The following is a 16,624-nucleotide window of genomic DNA, read 5'->3' on the forward strand; positions in this document are numbered from 1 at the left end:
AATGTGATTATTTAGACTCTGTCTGAAGTGAGTAGACTAAGGAATAGGGATGAAAATGAGAAGGAATAAAACTTCAGGTGTAAAGGAACTTCCCATGAATGGAGCTGTGTGACCTTCATTTTTGGGCAAAAGGCAGGCGCAGGAAATCTTAAGCATGATGTAGAGAATCATGGCAATGGGTAAGAGGTTGAACTACCAACTGGACCTCAACAGGCCAGTGCAAGTTCACTGCTGGGCTTGTTCATAAGAATCATCCAAATGAGGCTGTTTAAAAAATAGGAATTCAGGATGGGCCCAAGCAATCAAGGCCAAAGCGATGTGTGCCTTTATGCTGGTTGAGAGGGTGCCATGATGTGACATGGAATAGCAGGGACCAGGTGGAGTGAGGAGGTGTTGGCACAAGAGGAGATGAGGGTGGAGGTGGAGGCAGCCCGATGTTGGGGTCTGAGTGGGGTGAGAAGGAAACCTGAACAGGGAAATGTGTTACAGCAGCCCAGGGTGGGGTGTCAGTGCCCAAGCAGGGTAAAGAGCAATGCTGGGGGCAGTGATGGCAGTCTGGCATATGTGTTAGAGCCCGAACAGGGTGAGGAAAGCACTGTGCAGCCTGGCAGTGGGTATTAGAGCCTGGCATGGTGAGAAGTGTGTTTCTAAAGGGCAGAGCAGAGGCAGTGCAGAAGGATGATGAGAAGGGTGTCTTTGCAGAGGAGCAGCAACTGTGGCAGCCCAGTGTGAGGTGTTGAAGCCTAAGTGAGGTGGGAGGAGCTTCCACAGTGGGGGCTGGGGATGGGAGCATAACAAGCAGGAGTCTGTGATGAGATCTGGGAATATGGAGAAAATCAAGGTTAGGGCTCAGGCTTAGAAAAGTTGATAGTCTTGAGAAGGAGATGGCACATGAAAGGGATGTCAGGGTAAACTAGGTGCTATAATACAATATGTCAAGATGCAGTGAGAAAAAAACAGTGGCCCAAATTCTTATCTAAGCACAGGTGACAGAGTATTCAACAAAAATCCCAAGTATTACAAAAAAAAAAGGCCAGTGACCAGCAACAGTGTATTGATTACATACTGAGGGGATTTTCCAAATAAGTAAGTACATGTGGGATTATGGGAGTCATGCTTCTCACTATTGGGAAAGAAAATTAGAAATATAAAAAGGAAACAGACAAATAAACAAACGAACTAGAATTGACTCAGGATTGTTGAATTGTAATTGGAGTTTGACATGTGAATCCATAGTTGTCAATCTATAGATATATTGATACATATAATTTCTAGGTATAGAAATTAATATACATACCTGTATATATGATACAGACACATACACACATACATTTCTTACCACTGAGAAGAAGTGGTAGCAGTGATACCTCAATAACAATGAACACACCTAAACTGATATCTTGGTATCTAAACATCATTCTTCACTAAAAGCAACCATGGCTCCTTGGAGAAATAGCTGATTCTAGGGCTGAGATAGGGAAAGTACTAGATGAGCTAAAACATATTTTTTGTGCCAGAAAATAAAGAGGTGCTCAGTGAATGATGAAACATGTCAAAAGGACACAGGACCCAGCTTGAAAGAGCTCCTTTTGGTCAAATCTAGGACAATTTGAGCAACAAAATATGTAAGGATAGCAAAAGATTATAACCCAATGAATAAAATATATTCTTGAGTATGTCCTGATATAGATATATGAATGGAGAGAAGAGAAAATGTTTCCTTACAGTGAAATGGCAACTGATAAATGTTGAAGGAATTATGGAGTTTGAAAGTCACCATATAGCAACAATCATTGCATTAATTAATTCAGCCAGGAAACATCAATGGATGCTAAAACTGGTGAATAAAAATGTGTTGAGGCATATGATAGCCTCAGGATACATTTCCTCAAAATATTTATTGATTATAAAGTAAAGATGAGTAACTTTATAGTGGAAAAACCTGGCAATCATCCCCATGATCAAACACTAGTCAAAAGACACATGGAAATCATGTGTTCCTTGATAAAGATCCAATAAGATGCACACACATAAGAAGAAGAACACTTCATTTCTTATGTGATATTTCTGGGGAAAAGAGCATGACCTGAATTTAATGTTGAAGAAGCTTTAGACAAACCTGCACTGAAGGACTTTCTGCAAAATAAATGGCCTGTGATCCTTAAAAGTGGTCAAAATCATAAAAGTTAAAGAAAAACTGAAGAGCAGTTCCAGATTGAAGGAGAGAGACTAAAGACGCATGACAAATAAATGTAACTCACGTTCCTGGATTAGATGCTTTTGTTATAAAGGACATTGTACTGACAACTGGCAAAGCTCAAATGGTGTCACGTGATTAAATAATTAGTAACAAATCAATGTTAGCTCCCTTATTTTTATAGTTGCACTTTCGTTGTAGAGAAGGTCTTTATCTGTAGAAAATGTACACTGAAGTATTACAGGAGTAATGGGGCTTTATGTTCTCAATTTAATCTCAAATTATCTCGAGTAGAAAACATGAGGATGGGGGAGTGGGGAATGATGCTTTTAATAGTCTTGGAACTATTTTGTATATTTGAAATCATTTCAAAATTTAAAAAAGATATTCCTAGACCTCATTATAGACCTATGGAAGAATATTAATTTATGAAAGTGAGGCACAAGGATCTGTATGCTAAAGAGTCCATGTCATTCCTTGCTAGGTTTGGAAACCTCTGGGCAAAATCACTGCTTTGCAGACTTTAGTGTGCATATGTTACATGGAAATCTTGTAAGAATTCAGATTCTAATTCAGTTGTTTTGTAGCCGGATTTAATTTTCTGCATTTCTAACAAGCTCCAAGGCAATGCCAATGCTGTTGAACTGCAGGCTAAACTTTGAGTAAAAACTAGATGATCTTTGAGAACATACTCCACTTGACAAATGATGAGGACGGTATTCTGCTTCCAGTCTTTGTAGAATTCATGGCACTAGAATTCATAAATTTAAATGTTCCTTCATGACCAGCCTGTAAAATAAACTGGCAGTGGACTTCATATTTGTGGATGATCTTGCACCTTATAACAAAAGGAGAAGTTTGCCCCTGGAAACATTCTGTCAGGCTTTGGACACAACAATAAGAATTTTTTTTTTTTTTTTTGCCAATATGACCAAAATCTAAGCAATGACACTTTATTAAAGGTCTACAGAGGCATTAAAAAAAATGAAAAGTTCTTTGGGGTGATACATCACACTCTCTTAGATCATCGTTTTCTTAGAGTTGAAACTGAACTAAAATCAAAAAGATTTTTTTCCCCTCAAAGCACAGGTGGAAAAAGCCTAAGAAGTCAATGTCAAAGATAATCATCTCAGCTACTTGGTCAATATCTAGCTCTGCCTTACGCCTCTGTCAAATCCCAACAGAGTGATTCCTTTATCATCTTTGTATGGAGAAATAATCGTTATTACTGAGTGCCAAACCTGTGCCTGGCAATGGATTAGGTCCATTAAGTTGGTTTAATCCTTTATGTCTATTTTTTTCCATTAATATTAGGTCATTTTTGTCATTAGCTTCCCGAGTATCATTGTATGTTCATAACTGTTTTTTGGTCATATAGATGTACTCATAAAATCATATATGGTAATGTTTATGTGCATTTTACAGAGTTACGTAAATGCTATCATAATGTACCTTTCCTTTTGCAACACTTGTAGTTAGGTTTTAAGATCTACATAGACAGATAGACAGATAGATTGAAGAAGTATTTTCTTCTATAAACACAGTACGTTTGGTTTATGGGCCATTTGTTTGTCTTCAGTGTTTTCTGTTGAAGCAGTGCTATGATAAGCATCCTTTTTATATGCTTCTTACTTCATTTGTGCAAGAGCTTCTCTGGGGCATGTAAATAGAAACCAAATTGTAGGATCATAGGATGTATGCATCGCCAAATTTGCTAGATGATGTCAAATGCCCCTTCATAGTGGTTCTACCTATTTATACTCCCTCTGGAAGTATAAGAGGGCCCCTTGATGCCCATATCTTTGCAAAGGCTCGTTAATCTCATAGGGTTAATGATGTAATGTTATTGGAACTGTGTCTGACACTTAATCTATGCATATCCCTACAACTCTTCTGCAGCAACTGCAATAACAGCTCCTATTACTATTATTATAAAATCACTACTATTTACTTATTAGAGTATGCCCCAGCCTAGAATGAGTGCTCAGTAAATATCTTTTGAATGAATGGATGCCCAGTCCCCAGAGCCATTATATAGAGTAACATTATAAGGAAAATGAGGCTCCGAGAGGAAACTCACTTGCCCAAGGTTGCCAGTGATGGAACTGGGCCTGGGACTCACCCCTATTTGTCTCTAGTGTGAATTCAATTTCCATTATATTCCACTCCCCACATCACTTCAAGTAGCAGTGATTTTTTTATACCATTCTGTCCTCTATAAAAATTCTGGAAGATTAAAATCTGTAATAAACAACAAAAGAAGAAGAATTATTTAAAGATGCTGGTGAAGAGGATGGTTACTAGCCACGTCAAGTGGCCTTGTTTAAAGGGTAGCTTGTATGTATTACCCTGCATCCCTCTCCCCTTAGCCCAGGAAGCCCTGTCTCCCAGGAGGAGACTTCATAGCCTCAGAATGTGCAAGCAGAAGTCTGTAGCTGAAACCAAAGTCCCATGTCCCCCAGGCTGCCCAGGGGCACATTTCTTTCCTACCTCCTCTGTAAGCTGTGCCTGCTGCAGCGGCCTCCCTGGGGCAGGCGCTGCCTCATCTGACAGGCCATAATTTGGGTCATTACACTCTCCCATGGGCAGTAATGACATTTTTTCTTTTCTAGACACAACCTCTGCACAGCTGCCTCATGGGAGGGAGAGTTGATTACTCCTCCACCGCGGCTCCTGTCTTGCAGAAGCCGGCTTCTGAGGGCCACTGCCTTAGTCTGTGGAGCTGCCTGTTTTGTGGCTCTTATCTTCTCAGAGAGGCTCTGCACCAAGGAAGGGAAATCTCTTTTTTAAGAGATTTAAAAAATAAGTCACACCCTGAAGGCTGTGACTTGGGAAGGGCCACAGGGGAATCATTCCTGCTCAAAAACAGCTCTGCATTTTACCCAGAGAGATGCATTTGTGTTAAATTCTGGGGAGGCTTAAGCTCAGAAAAGCACCCACCTTGGATTTACAAGAATCATCTTGCTTAGGTCAGTTTCCTTCAAGAAAACCATTTAGATGAACACTAAAGAGGGAGGAAAGCAAGTCCTCTGGGGAAGAGGCAGCCGGGGCAGGGCTGCAGGGGAGTCAGAAGACAGAGCTGGTCCTGCTGCTCCTAGAGGTGCCAGGGGGTCACAGGAGGGGAGACAGGCTGGTGATGGATGGCAGTAGTGCTGGCTTCCCCTTAGAATGCTGTCTGAGTGCCAGCTTTACCCAAAGAGGCATTTAGAGAGATGGTGGGATACGATGGATTAAACACATTGACCCTGGGGTCAGATAAAATGGGATCCAGTCACGTTCTGACAATTACTTCCTTAGGAACGTCGGCAACATGTCAAACCACTCTAAGCTGTTTCCTTATTTGTCAAATGAGGAAATTGTTCTCAGAGTCTTAGGGTCCTGTGCATCCAAGTGTTTTATGACTCTAAGAAGGAGCCGTATTTCTATAAAACTGCCAGACTGGGCGCCGGGCTGCCCGCGGCAGACGCTGTCTGTCTTCTGGGCCCAGGCCCCAAGCTGCAGTTGATTCTGGGTCCTGACTGCATTCACTCCAACTCGTTACCTGTGGCACTGGCCGTGGGAGTGTCTTTGTCAGTGCGGGGTGCTACAGAAAAGTACCATAGACATGGTGGCTTATAAACAACAGAAATTTATTTCTTGCATATCTGGAGGCTGGAAGTCTAAGGTCAGAGTGCCAGCATGGTTGGGTTCTATGGAGGGCTTCCTTCTGGTTGTATTCTCATGTGGCAGAAAGAGGGCAAATTCCCTTTTTGAAGGTCATTAATACAATTCATGAGGGTTCTACCCTCATGGCCTAATCACCACGGCCCAAAGGCCTCACCTCCTCATACCATCACCTTGGGGGTAAAGATTTAACATGAGTTTTGAAGGGGCACAAACATTCAGTCCATTGCAGGGAGTGACGCCTCTGTACTCTGTTAAGTACCAGGGATTTGGTTATTTGCCAAACTCTGATTCAGGTCTCCTCTATTTTTTTATCCCTTCTTACAAATCTAGTTTTCAAACTGCCAGCAATTGACCTTTTATCAGTAATTTAATTAATAAGTTATTTATTTGAATTACTTTAACATTCAAAATTGATTGACTAATGCTTTTTCCTAACCTAACTTCCCTGAAAGTGGGAAGCTGGGAGTAAGGGTATCTTGGGTTCCTGGTTGAATCCAGTTTCTCTTTCTGAGCATTCTTTTTATTATTATTATTATTATTATTATTATACTTTAGGTTTTAGGGTACATGTGCACAATGTGCAGGTTTGTTACATATGTATCCATGTGCCATGTTGATTTCCTGCACCCATTAACTCGTCATTTAGCATTAGGTATATCTCCTAATGCTGTCCCTCCCCCCTCCCCCAGCCCCACAACAGTCCCCGGAGTGTGATGTTCCCCTTCCTGTGTCCATGAGTTCTCATTGTTCAATTCCCACCTATGAGTGAGAACATGCGGTGTTTGGTTTTTTGTCCTTGCGATAGTTTACTGAGAATGATGTTTTCCAGTTTCATCCATGTCCCTACAAAGGACATGAACTCATCATTTTTTATGGCTGCATAGTATTCCATGGTGTATATTTGCCACATTTTCTTAATCCAGTCTATCGTTGTTGGACATTTGGGTTGGTTCCAACTCTTTGCTATTGTGAATAGTGGAGCATTCTTAATAGGGAGGTATAGGACTCTGAAATGACCCCAGGGGATCATCTCTTCCTTTTCATAAACATCTAGCACTTAACATGAGCACAGTCAGCAGAAGCCAGGACATCATATTCTCTTGAAATGTGATCTCTGAATTTTCTTTCTTATTAGCTTAAGTTGCAGTACATGTTAGAGAGGGGAGAGAACATAATAGTCATTTTAAATACCTGTTAAATTGATAAATAAACACATTGAAAGTCTAAGAAATCACTGGTGACTTCACAGGGGTATGTTCAGGATTCTATGTAGAGAAGCTGTAGTCGTGAGCACTGTTTCAGCATTGAGATGGGAGTGGAATCCTAACCCCTAGGGTTTGTAAGCAGAGATATATGGGACTGAGTGTCAGCACAATGCTGCCTGGGTGAGAAATAGAAGAGAATCTTATGCTTTTAATAGTTGGAGTCTAAAGGAGCTTGTATTATTTATGGAGCTGCTTCTCTGCCCTTTGCTTCTCCACCGAGGCAAGCCAGTGTTTGGGAATCTCTTGTTGGCTGGCACCTAAACATCCATCTCTTGAAGACTCCATCCCAATTTAGAACCCCCACTGGCAATGTTACTGACATATGGTTTATGAACATTTCAAGGGTTGAGAAACTACTTTCTTCCAAGAGCAGACTATGCCATTCAGCACTGCTAAGTAGCTCTACAGGTACTAGGAGGCCACAGGTTAGGAGGAGCTGAGTGCTGCCTTGCTATAATTCCTTTGCATGCTCTTTGGAGACATCTACAGGTCTCCATGGCTATGCCTCAGACAAACTGAAACACCCTTGACCTACCCCAACCCCAGAGCTTCCCTTTTCAAAGTTGATTATCTAGATCAGGGCTTCAAATCTTCCCCAGTCCTGGGAACCCTCCCCTGAGCAAGCTCCAGTTGTGTACTGAGCTTTCCCACAAACATGTCATACTTCTATGGCTAATATACAATAATCAAGACCTGACTATGTGCCCAGGAGAATCCTAAAGGAGCTCTTCCATCCTGGGGAGTCATGAAGAGAGGAGAAAGTCTGGACTCTGCTGCGGATGGTTGGCTGGAGCTGGCCTAGAGCATGAGGTCTAATGCCCTAGGGAAGAGGCAGCTCTGGGGCCTCTAGTGGTCACTGTGTCTCTCTAACACACACATACACACGTAAGCACATGCAAACACAAACACTTACACACCAGTTGTGGTAGGGTCAGTGGGAAACACTGAACTGAATCTGTTCTGCTTTTTCATCCTCTCTCTGATGAAGCATCACCAGCAACTGCCCATCTGCCCCATCTAGGGCCTTTTGGCTGGAGAGAGGCAGCATTTGAGTTCTGTGTGAAGCTCTAGTGTGTCCTCTCTGCTCTTGGGTTTCTACTTTCTCAGTTACAGAAGTTACAAGTTTGTTCCCCACTAGCAGTTAGGATTAACTCCTGCAGGACAAGTATTTTACCTTCTCCAGCTTTTATTTTGTTCTCAGCTCTATCACAATTCACAGTGTGATTTGGGACACACTGTTTTCCCCTGTAAAGTGAGGAGGTTGGATAAGGCCACCACTAAGTTCCTTCCTGTTTTTATAGGAACGTTTCACCCTGCAGGACAATGAGCCAGAGCCTTGCATAACAGGGGCAGGCATTAGACCACACCCGCTTTGACTGTCAGACTCATCTGCAGTGCTTGTGCCACTAGTGAGATGTGCCTAATGGGGGACTTCATCCCCCACCTCGCCCTGGTGTAAGTAGTTTACCGGCTGGGAATTTGGGCTCCTAGAAGTCTTCATCTTAATATTTATGTACCACCTCTGAATTGAACAGGTGTTATAAAAGGGTAAACTGAGGCTAAAAGCTACCTCGAGAAGATGCCTGGAGCAGGGTTCAAGATCAATCCAGCTTTTAGTCTCAGCCATAAACCATCTGAGCTTTGGGTAAGTCACTTGACCACCAGGCCTGTTTCCTCATTATGACAGAATGGAATTCTGAATTCCCTTTCTGTTGTAATAGTCTGATTGCACAATTTTCCCTTAGAGAAGTTTCATACCTGTTAGATCTCCTGCTGCCAGGAACTAACCTCCTGGGAGACAGGTCTTATTGTCATCCAGGCATATAGGAGAGTGTTGGGAAAACACTTGTAGTGGATGCTGGATTGTGCCTTTCAGAGCCAGCTCCCTTTGCTATTGAAGAACTTATTTCCCTACATGTCAGGACTTCTGCTGGCTGATGGCCCCCAGCTGTGAGCTCTTTCAGGCATCACCCTTGGCTGCAAAAGGCTCCCTCCCCTGAGGTTACTACCTGCATCCTTGGAGGCAGACTTCATCTCATGTCTTCATCAAAAGTTTGAACAAATTGGCTAAGAAGGTGCTAGACATGCAAAGGGACTAATTTTTTTCTTAATTCAAATGTAGGAGGAGTATAGATCTCCAAGAACCAGAAGAGCTGCATACATATGTGAGTGGATTCTGAAAGTGCTGAAGCGAGGGGGATCCAACATTAAGTTGGATGAGGGAGGGTTTGTCAATATGAATGCATTCGTCTGTGATACAGAATTTAACAACCTGGCAAGACCCCCAGGAGAGGGTTCTAACCTGTTGTTAGGATGGCTCTGAAAAGCATGAAGAAACTGATGGCTCAAATAATGTAAGGCAGAAATACCAGAATTGGCATGGCAGAGGATGGATCAAAAGTCTCAGAAAAATGAGCATGTAAGAATACTATATACTATTTAATGTGGAAAGTCCAGCATCTGGTTATATTTAATGAGAGGACACAGAAGATGCTGTGTTTCTCAAAGCAATATGAGATATACCAAAAAAAAAAAAAAAAAAAGGGCACCAGCATCTCCCAGAACCTATCGGTGGCTGTCCCTAATAAAGAACTAGTTTCACTAACAGTAATAGTATCATAAGATCCCCCAAGTAATAAAAGTAGGGTGGTAGTGCTTAACAATCAGAAGGAAAAGAGGTAAAACTATGGTAATGAGGTAAGGTCAGAGTGGTAAATGAATGCTGTGTCCCAAATAGGTAGAATACATGAGTCTGGGAAACAAGAGGTAAAAGAAGAAATGGCCAATTTCATCATCATTCCCAGAAAAGTACTTGTTGGAATTGGAATTAGGGCTTTCTGCTCCCACAACTCTGGGCTCTGTGGATTTAGAAAATTAGGTCTTGATTTCCAAAGGAGATGTGCTTGTACCAGTGGACTTGACAAGAGTTCCATTGAACATTGAGTTTCAGCTGCTACCAGGCATTATGAGCTCTTTGTACAAAGGGAGTAGGCAAGGAAAGGAGTTGCCATCAAGTCAGGGGCAAGTGACCTTGGTAATCAGGAGACGGTAAGGCTACTGTTTTATAATGAGGATAGGGAGAATACTTTTTCCATCCCTTTGCCTAACTTTAATGGTAAATGGACAAAGATGGCAGCCATGGCCTGAGAAAGGCATGATGTCCAGAGGCTCAGACTCCTCAGAGAGGAGGGCCTGGATCATGCCACTTAGATAGCAGAGGTGCTGATGGAGGGTAAGGCGATTGAGAATGGATAATAGGGATGGAGATGATTAGTATCAGTTGAGGCTTTGAGACCAGCTGTAGCAGCAGAAGCTATAATTTGACCGACTATTGTTTCTATTATAAGTTTACCCAGGAAAAGAAGGCCCCCATGAATCCTGGAGGAGCCGATGCTGGAACTTTTATAAAAGGACTCTAGGTGGCACAAGGGTAGATTATAGTAGAATTAAGATTGTGCTGTCCAGATCTTCCCGTTAAGGCAAGCTTATGGCTTGCACCTTACAGCCCACAGCTGTCTGCCCTTTCCAGGAATTGCCCTCGGCTGTGAAGAGCCCCTTTCCTACAATCAGTCTTCCTCAAAGGCCAGTCATTGCAGAGGCATAAAGCCCACCCTCACCCCAACTGCAGACAATTCTGGAAGAGCATTCCAGCTCCAGATTTCCCTGTGGGGTCACCTGAGATTGTTGTGATTGCACTGAAGATCAACAGTGCAAGATGTTCCTCTCCCAGAGCTGTTTGCCTTTCCTTCCCTCTAGATATTAATCCTGAGAGCACTGCCCAAGACACTTCCTGTAGGCTACTCTGTATCTCAGAGCCCACTCTCTGTTGACCCTGACTTACAGGAGTACTTTTAAAATATTGAGCTTGATACAAGAATTATTATCATCATAATAAGGATTATTTATATATTAGGTGCTCAATAAATATATGTTGAAGCAGTGATGAATGTCATTGCAGGACATTTTAATATGCTCATTGCTATAATCTCCTTAATGGAGTATTCATTTAACATGTCAAGCTCTAATATTAAGCAGAATCATATAAATCCTGTCAGAAAGAAAAAAAGCCTTCCTTTGAAAAGCTCAGCATGAGGTATTGTATCTTTTAATGGATCTCCTTTGGACTGTTCTATATTCACTTGCCCAGCAATCCTTGACTATGGGCCTATCCTGCACCATTTTCTGGAGTAACCAGGGGAAAAGTTATGTAAATTGTGTACATTTTAAAAGTTTGATCAAACCAACTCCGACTGGATTAGAGGTCAGCAAACTTTTTATTTAAAGATGCAGACAGTAAATATTTTGTGCTTCAGGGGCCACATGGTCTCTGTTGTAATTATTCAACTCTGCCATGATAGGGTGAAAGTTACCATACATAATATGTAAATGAAGGGGAGTTACTGTATTCTAATAAAATGTAACTTACAATAATAGATGTTAGGTCACATTTGGCCTGCAGGTGATATTTTGCCATTCACTAACCTATATAATATATAGAACATAAGAAATGAGATGGCTTCTTGTCCTCCTTGGCCTGGAATTAGCTACCCTCTAGGTCACGTCCCTGGTATCACAAATTGGCTAGTCTTCCCAATCAACAAATGCGTATTCAACCTACAGGTCCTAGGTATATAAAGGTAAACAAACATGATCCATGGCTGTTAGGGGCTAATACAGAAGCAGAGGTGAGTCATGGTGGTACAGTTCCTTAAATATTCCAAAGGATTCATGAAGAACAGAGTTCAATGAAGACCCAGAAGAAGGGGTGACAGATTCTTCCTGCAGATTCTTTGAAAGTCATGAAATAGCATGGTGTGTCCATGGGCCCTGCACACTTGCAGGTTTGATGACAAGGGGGGTCTGTGATAAGAGACCCAGCTGTAGGGGTAACCAGAGATCAGAGCCATGGGCTTTATCCTCGACGCAATGGGAACAATTGAAGGGTTTTAATCAGAGAACTAGCATGGTGAGATTTGTGTTTTATAAAGGTTCCTCTGAAAGCAGATTGCCAGATGATTGGATGGGATCGGCAAGTGACCATAGTAAAACCATAGCACTTATCATTTTCTGATGTTGCAGGCAACCTACTTTTAAATTAAGTTTATTGTTTATTTCTATTTGTCCTTGCTAGAGGACAAACACCAGGAAGGCATAGATTCATTTTGATTTCCCCACTGCTGTTTTTCAAGGGCCTGTAACAGTACTGGGCAATAGTAGGCACTTAATATGTACTTGTTGAGTGAATATAATCAGTAAATTAAAGGTTTCTTTCTTTTTTTTTTCTAATATATATTTTTAGAGACACGGTCTCACTATGTTGCCCAGGCTGGCCTCGAACTCCTGGGCTCAAGCAATTCTCCACTTTAGCCTCTCAAGTAGTTGGGACTACAGGAGTATGCTTCTGTGCCCAGCAGTTTCTCTTCTTGTGGTAAGAAAGATGGTAATGTAATTCTAGTTTCAGTTTTAGCAAAAGGCTGGGAGCAGAAAATATCTTCAGTAAATCAATTCACAAATATTTGGACTACAAGAAAGGCTATGGAAGATCCAAAATGACACAGATTAGCACAAGCAAAGATTCAAACTGAGAAACATTACCAGTTTCACAAAGGGCAGCTCCCAAGAGCAATCTGTAAAGAAAGAACTCTAGGCTAGGAATATGGAAATCTGGATTTTTATTTCAACCCTGCCACTTATTTACTATGTGAACGTGGCCATGCCTCTTCTTACTCTAGCTCCCTATGGAATGAGACTGCTTCTTACTTATCTCAGCCTAGCTCAGAGGGTCTAGCCCATAGTAGATGCTCAGCACACTTGTGTTAAGTGCCAGCTACAATAGGAGTGAGGAGTGGACTCCTCATGGCTCACAAAGTTGAAAAGGCAAGGCTCAGAGGATGGAAGGTAAACCCAATAGGAGTAAACCATCTCCTTTCACTTTCGGGCTATCCCATAAGCATAATTTCTTGTGTTTATTACCACTCCTCAAACACTTATCATGTTGGGCACTGTAGATATAAAGGTGATTTAGACAAGGACTCTGCCCGAAGGAACTCACTGTATCCAGGGGAAAGGGAAGCGCAGCCAATTACAACACAGTATGCCAAATGTGTGCTATCATGGAAGCCTTGACACGATCCTGTGGGAGCACCAACTCTGTATGTTTCTCAACCTGCATTGAGTTTTTAGGCTAGGTCTGGCAAGTTGGTGGGTTTAATGCATCAGAAATCACTCCTTTGGGAGAATAAGGAATCTGGTGGGAGAGCTCATTCTGAGGGAAGGATGATGAAGGAAGAATATGGTGAAGTTGGTCCTACTAAGAAAACCTTAGCCATGGAAGGATAATTCTGAGTACAGTCTGGTGTCTGCCACTAAAGGGTGAATGGAAGAGATGGAAGGGGGAAGTACAAACTGGACTATTTACTCCACTTAAATATGTATGAATTGCTGGGGGCAGGCACATGGCTGAGTCACTCTCCACTAGTGTAATGCTGGAGCTGGCTCCTTTCTGCTCACCAGAGCTGACTGTGTGCGTCGCTCTCCAGTGACACCACCATGGTAGCTTGAAATCAGCCATGGTGGGAATATTTACACCATGGAATTTGGCAAGTCCTATAAATCAGGACTGTTTTGTCCCATGGAGAGCTGTTTATTTAACATTTGCCAGCATACTACTCTTGGAATATGATCAACAGGCTGAAAGAGAGAAGATCTTATCTCCCAAGCCATTCTAGATCATAGTACAATTGGGCATGGTGAAGTTCCAATACAAGCGTTCTGAAAACGTGCATTGCAGAACACTCGTCTTGCATACTTTATGTGCTTCTTGGAGTTTCTACTACATACTAGCATATTAAAAGCTCTGAGGAAGTTGCATAAAGAAATCTTAATTTTGTTTAATTTAGAGCAGTGCTTCTCAGACTTCAGTGTGTATACGATTCACTTGGGGATTTTGTTAACATTCAGGTCTGGGGTGAGACTTGAGTTTCTGCATTTTTAGGAAGCTACCAAGTGATGCTGATACTGCTGGTTCAAGGACCATACTTTGAGAAGCAACGATGTAGTGTTCCTTATTTAATCATGGAATCTAGCATGTTCCTGTTAATCTATGTAACACATGTTGGCATTCTGCAGAACTCTTATCCTTGGAGTACCCTTTGGAAACATTTATAAAATAAGCACATGGTGGTATATGGGGTTGTGGGAGGTATAGACAGGGCCTGGTGGAGATTACAGTGTCCTCAGAGCAGGGTGGAAGCTCTGGGGACCATAGGAGCAATAACTGGCCCTGGGGAGACCCCAGTTTTCAGAGAGAAAGCAATGGATCTTGGTAGCTTGGTAGAAGACACTGCCAAGACAGACGTAGAGATGGAGTTCCCCTTGGGAACAGACCTATCCAAGGGCATATGTGAGCCACAGTGAGACACGGCATGGGAAGCTTCCAGAAAGTCTTGATGGGAATGCTTGACAGAGAGCTGAGTTTCTGCATCATGTAGATGGTGGTATGAGCAAACAAAATATTACACATTACTGTGAATATTACCTAGTTTCTGCCCATAGGGTGGTGAAGGCAGGCCAAAATGAATACATTCTCTCAAAAAGAATTGCCAACAGTTTATAAGAGGTGACAAGTTATCTTGGAAGATGAGTAGAACTCCATTAAGCAAAGGTGGATATGAACCTGGGAAGGAGAAGGCCAGGAAGGGGTGGTGTATGTCGTACAGGGAATGTATTTTCATTTCAAGTATGAGAGAAGGCAAAGTATGCAGGGGACAGGCCAGATGGGGCGGAGCTGGGTCTCATGTACAAGCTCTTTCTTCTGCCTACTGCCTGACTCCTGTGGAAGCAGAGGCAGGTGCTGTCTGGAGCATAGGGGAAGAGTTTTACATTCTGCAGAAGGCCAGGCACCTGCATGAGAGGAGACTCTAAGGGGATGGGGTTGTAGGGAAGGCAATAGGAGGAAAAATTGATTCCTAAGAAAGTAAACTTTTTGAAAGAAATCACCTGAAGAGTCAGAGGACTGAATTATATTTAATGATTTGACATCTTAGTTTGGCCTTATTGCTACAGACAAAATTGCCTTTCCAAGGGAGACTCACCAGTATAATAAAACTAGAGGCAGTAGAAAGGCTTTCATTGGTTTCACATGGAACATGCTATACTTTAGGCCCAACAATTCAGCGACAGCACCATCAGCCCAGATGGGGGTTGTGAGCAAAGTCTGAGATGGTCAGAAGGAAAGGAGAACCTGGGAGGTGGTGAGTGTCCACTGCAGCACCACTCACTGCTCTAGTCTCAGGACAGCCTGCTCTGTTAAAGCACCTGGTCCTTCTTCCTGAAGACTTCAGTCCCACCTTGCGTTATGTTTTGTTCTGTGTATATGCATGTCTGTCTCTCCTGCTTTCTGCTGAGCTTGCTAAGGAAAGGAACTTCGTTTTATGAAATAAATGATACTTATGAGCTCCTGTGCTATGGTCTGAACATTTGTGTCTCTCCAAAATTTGTATGTTGAAACCTAATCCCTCATGAGATGGTATTAGGAGATAAGGCCTTTAGGAGGAGATTAGGTGATGAAGGCAGAGCCTTCATTAATGAGATTAGTGCCCTTATAAAAAAGACCCCAGGGAGTTGCCTCCTCCCTTCGGCCATGTGAGGACATATTGAGAAGAAGGCTAACTATGAACTAGGAAATGGACCCTCACCAGAAGTGTCTGATCTTGAACTTCCCAGCCTCCAGAACGTTGAGCAATAAATGTTTGTTGTTTATTAGCCACCTAGTCCCTGGTATTCTGTTATAGCAGCCTGAATGGACTAAAACAATCTGAGATTTCAAAAATGTTATCTCCTTCACTTCTCACAGCAGCTTGTCAAGGTAAGTATGACATTCCCAAATTCACAGTAAAGGAAACCAAGTTTCAGAAAAAATAAGAGGCTTGTGGAAGTCCTATAGGAAGGAGCTCTAGCTCCCACTTCAGTGCTTGTCTACAATACAATAGCTTTCCCTTATTCAGCTCTGTATTCCCCACAGACCTTCATGCAGACACACAGTAGGCTTGTAAGACATGACCCAGTGAGCAATATTATGTCTGTTCATCCTTCATCCAGAAATTGTTTCAGAATTTATACCTAATGACTAGAGGGATATTGAGGAAAAAGATAATGCAAACTCAGAATCTTCACAATGAATTTTACAATTTGGATTTTTACCAATTATATGTAGCTTTTACAATTACAGGCCATTCTTTCAACAACTATTTCACTAGGGTTTCACTGATAGACACGGTCTCTGCCCACAATCTAATAGCATCGAAGATCACATAACAAGCCTTGGGCATTGAGCTTAACATCTGTTTCCATCTCAAAGTCTCACCCACAATTTATCATCTGCCCCTCTGTCCATGTGAAATAAAGTCTGTACTTGTATCTTCTAAATCAAAATAAGCCTTAAAGCGCAGGTGCCATTTGAGTTTCTTCATTTATCTGTGGTCAGTTTTATTTGACC

General features: G+C 42.1%; 1 long non-coding RNA gene across 1 annotated transcript; it reads left to right on the plus strand.

Annotated features, from left to right (window-relative positions):
- Positions 1–8,991: 8,991 nt before the first annotated feature.
- LOC101179532 lies at positions 8,992–15,583 on the plus strand. Its single transcript, XR_179857.3, has 2 exons — positions 8,992–9,293; positions 15,290–15,583. It is a non-coding gene; the product is annotated as an uncharacterized LOC101179532 (long non-coding RNA).
- The last annotated feature ends 1,041 nt before the right edge of the window (positions 15,584–16,624 follow it).

This window comes from Nomascus leucogenys, chromosome 19, assembly GCF_006542625.1.
Source record: "Nomascus leucogenys isolate Asia chromosome 19, Asia_NLE_v1, whole genome shotgun sequence".
NCBI classification, from domain to species: Eukaryota; Metazoa; Chordata; class Mammalia; order Primates; family Hylobatidae; genus Nomascus; species Nomascus leucogenys.